The sequence below is a fragment of the Squalius cephalus genome, assembly GCF_949319135.1.
Source record: "Squalius cephalus genome assembly, chromosome: 15".
Classification (NCBI taxonomy): Eukaryota; Metazoa; Chordata; class Actinopteri; order Cypriniformes; family Leuciscidae; genus Squalius; species Squalius cephalus.
Genome location: NC_137136.1, coordinates 20,745,223 through 20,749,816, shown reverse-complemented (window position 1 = coordinate 20,749,816; position 4,594 = coordinate 20,745,223). Strand labels below are relative to the sequence as shown.

The 4,594-nt window shown below is 38.9% G+C and overlaps 1 long non-coding RNA gene across 1 annotated transcript; it reads left to right on the top strand.

The window, feature by feature from the left end:
• Window positions 1-1,834: 1,834 nt before the first annotated feature.
• On the top strand, window positions 1,835-3,507 carry LOC307172426. Its single transcript, XR_013823707.1, has 2 exons — window positions 1,835-2,110; window positions 3,403-3,507. It is a non-coding gene; the product is annotated as an uncharacterized lncRNA (long non-coding RNA).
• The last annotated feature ends 1,087 nt before the right edge of the window (window positions 3,508-4,594 follow it).

Below are 4,594 nucleotides of genomic sequence, written 5' to 3'. Positions count from 1 at the left end.
TCACAATTCTGACTCCATATCTTGCAGTTCTGACTTCATATTTCGCAATTCTGACTTTATAACACGTTTTATGACTTTATATCACACAATTCTGACTCTTTATCTTGCCGTTCTGACTTTATAAGCAATTGCGACTTTATTTCACGCAGTTCTGACTTTATATATTGCAATTCTGACTTTATAATAAGCAATCGCAACTTTATTTCACACAATTCTGACTTTATATCTCGCAATTCTGACTTTATAACACACAATTGCGACTTTATATCACGCAATTCTGACTCTATATCTCACAATTCTTTATAACACGCAATTGCGACTTTATTTCAGGCAATTCTGACTTTATATCTCACAATTCTGACTTTATAACATGCAATTGCGACTTTATTTAAGGCAATACTGACTTTATATCACGCAATTGCGACTTTATTTCACGCAATTGTGACTTTAGGCTATATCTCGCAATTCTGATTTTTTTTTTCTCATGTAAACTCGCAATTGTGAGATAAAAAGTCGCAATTATCTTTTAAAATGTTTTATTCTGTGGCGGAAACAAAGCTTCCATACCTCCTGGCCTCTTCCTCCCATCCATCCTCCCTGACGCGTACCGTTACGGCCGGCCCACCCACATAGCAAACTTTTTCTGGCCCAGCTCCGGGCCACACAATCACTTTTCCCTCGGCCCAAGTACCGCAAAGAATGACGGCCCTGAAGTGGCCCAGAACTGGATTAGAGACAAGGGTCACACATGGGCCATAACTGGCCCGAATCTCAGCCAGTTAGTCACCCTTAACTGGCCCTGAACTGGGCCAAAACAGGTTTTATTATTGGTACCGTATGGCTGAGAATTGGTACCAATAATAAAACCTGTTTTGGCCCAGTTCAGGGTGACTAACTGGCTGAGATTCGGGCCAGTTATGGCCCATGTGTGACCCTTGTCTCTAATCCAGTTCTGGGCCACTTCAGGGCCGTCATTCTTTGCGGTACTTGGGCCGAGGGAAAAGTGATTGTGTGGCCCAGAGCTGGGCCAGAAAAAATGTGCTATGTGGGTAACCATATCGACACCACCCTTTAACCAGAAAACCCAAAACTGAGCCATAACCCAGCCTAATCTTACCCAAACCATGTAAACAAATAAGGCACAAGAAAATTCAATTCTGAAAAATAGTTTATTTAACAATAGGCACAAGCCAATAATAATAAATTATTATTATTTTCTATTTTTTTTTTTTCAGTACATTCAAAGCTTAACATCTTATTACCACCTCAAAGTGCATTTGATTTCAAAATGTTCTGGTCTGTCTTAAACAGTAGTTTACTTATTGTAGTAATGCACAAGCCAAAAAAAAAAATGGCTTGAATTTGTGAACACTAGGCTATTTTAGTTGCCTGAACAGCCAACTATGTACACCATTTTTTCAATTCTAACTAAATGAATCTATCAATGAATCTAGCACTGAAATTTAAACATATAATGTAATTTTACTCACAATAAACATAGAGCAAATTAACAAAATTACAAAGAATGTTTGTATGTGTGAGGGAGAAAGTGATGCTATTTAGGACTGTCCTCAGGAAGTGAAGTACAGCTCTGCAGCCCCTCTTTTCTCCTCAAGCACTCTCGCCAGAAAGCAACATAGTGTCGGCCCAGATCCGGCCCACATCTGGACCGTGTGAAATCCACATGAACCAGATCTGGGCCAGATCTGGGCTGATACTATGTTGCTGTCTTACTCCATCTCTATCAGGAGCAAGCTGAAGCCATCTTTGTATTGTTGCTTCTATCTCCTGATCAGTGGCACAATTTTTTCCTCACAGCAGCTAAAAGACAAAATACTAAATTAATAAATACAAATATTCATCCACCAACTGTAAATAAATTTAGGTAACAAATTAAAATAAGGTTGCTTCGGTTACATTTTATACAGGAAATGATTGCTTAATGTGGCACTATTGAATGACCCGTAGGCCGGTCAATCGCACCACGGTCGCGTCAGTCTACTCGCGTTCTCAAGTTCAGGGCAGTGAATCAGCCATATAGCAAAAGTTCACTTCAATTAAAGAACAAGGTGACATCCGAGTTTGAATTCAGGTATTTAAAAAAAGAGATGTTCTTCTATTTTCTTAAAGGGGTGATGAACTGAGAAATCAAAGTTTCCTTGAGCTTTTGACATATAAGAGATCATCATACTATAATAATATCCTGTAAGTTTCAGAACTGAAAACTACCTTGTTAGTCCAATAAAAGCTTTTATAGACATCAGGCTCAGCAAACGACTCGTTTTTCAAAGTGGGGAACAATGACGTCAAAGAGGATAAAACACCGCCTCCACAAAAGAAGATCAACGCCTACTTCAACACGGCCTGTTTAGCCCCGCCCACCGATTCGCCCAAACATGCTAAATAACATAGGACGACATGATGATTGCTACCGGATCGAGCTACTTCCAAGCAATAAACATGCTGTTTACTAAATATTGTGCAGCGCCTGTTTGTGGAAGAAGAAAGTCTGCATTAAGCTTCCTTCGGATTCCAGCATGGTTAAACTTTATTAAATCAATCACAATTCCCCGACACGGATCTGCCAGCAACATGTAAGTAACCATGTGTATTCTAATGCCTGATCTGCGATCAGTGATTTCGGTGTAATTATTCAAGTTCAGATTCTCTTAAAATCGTTCAATACTGTTTATGCATCAGTGACTAAACGATCAACTTCACATAATTTCTCGTAGTATTATGAAAATAATCTTTTTTTAAACTGTTATTAAATTATATACAGAAAGCGATCAAAGAACGATCCCTTTCGCCCAAGCTGTCAATCAAACAGCACAGCGCGAGCCGCGAGAGCTTATCTGGACACTCACCAAACTCGTGATGAAATAATGACACTGTTACACTACACAACGAAGCTCTTACTGTGTACTCACATCGTGTTTGCATTGTGATTTGGAGTAAGCATTTGTGAGAGTGCAAAAATTGCGTTGCAATGATAAGATCTTTATTCACGCGATCAACAGACTGTCTGTCATCTGCTCAGTGCTCATCATGCTGCAACCTTTCATGTGATGGAATAGATTTAAATATAATGCTTTAAACGATACTTTTCACGATTTGTTAATCTCGATAGCTGTAATAGTAAAACGTAGAAAAAGTTTTCGAGAGAGTTCCTGTAATACTAGCTATTTCATTGCAAGCATGTCAGCCAATCACAGCAGTGGGCGTTTGCACTGCAGTCTCACAGCAGACACGCCCCCTAAAACGGAGCGTTCAAATCTGAGGCAGAAATCAGGCTTGGAAAAATGGCTTTTATTTATAAATTATGACAATTTTTTATGTAAAAATCATACTAACATTATAAGGGCACCCCAGGCAACATTATAAAATAATAAAACAATCCAGTTCATGACCCCTTTAAAGATTGCCATTACATAAAATAAACTTCGTACCCGCCACGGTCGATTTTTAATCGAGGTTAAGCTTAAATAAAAATACAAAAAAAAATAAGAGAGCTGTACACATCGCAGGCTTGATCTGTTTCGGCATGAGTGCAAAAGAGAACCCATGTGGTTGCATATCTGCTGTATGTATTACATCTAATGTTAGGTCGTACACAATATAAAGACTGTAAAAAAAAAAATAGGGTCGTGCACAAAATAGCTTCACTTACCTGAACGGTTCGGTTGTCAGTGTTGAAGATTTTATTATTTAGAAAATAAGTAATTTAACTACACATTGTACACTATTATTTCCTTTCTGTCTGTGTATGACTTTGGGTAACTTTGGAACCTGAGAGATGTGTTGTTACAGCAGAGAATTCTATTTCAGTAATGTCACATGGTACAAAACTATTTCTCAAAATACCTATAGAATGTATTACCATGTTTGGGACAAGGAGAGGGTATATACGTTTGCTGGGCAATCTTTCTGGAGGCGTCTTTCTGCAGAAGGGCACTCGGCTTTGTTTGTTAATAAAGTCTAATATTTCTGGTATCAAAAATTTCTGAAGTCATTTCCCTGAAAAGATTTAAACCACAACAAATGGCGCCCGAACAGGGACTTGGCTTAGGAGCTGAAGGAGCCACGAAGGGATCGCTGGTGACTGACACAGACAACAGTGGCCGCTGTACTTTGAGGTGAGCAGTTTTTGCTTTTGAATAAGGTATGTGTTAGTCACCAGTGGCCCGGATGTGGTAAGACAAGCTTCTCCAAATTTAAAGAACTTAAAAAGTAAGTGGGATGTTTGATGTCAGAAAAATTGCATGCATTGTCTTTGTATGTCAAGAAGTTTGTAAAGGCGCGGGGGAGCTCCCAATAGCGTTTTACCATTATTTATGCAATCCGGTGAGGATTTTATGAATACTGGTACTGCTGGTTTGGCGCAAGGATTTGTATTTACTGATAAAGGATATCAGTGGTTTATCTGTGTTTACTTTGATAAGTATAGCATGTGCACAGATGGTTAGCTCACGGTTACCGCTTTGTTAAACAAAGTTTTAACGAAGGACTGCTCGGGTGAAGCTGGAAAAAATAGAGGTTTTAAAAGTCTATAGGTTTAGAGTAACGGTTACCGCCTCGAATGCATGTAGCGAGG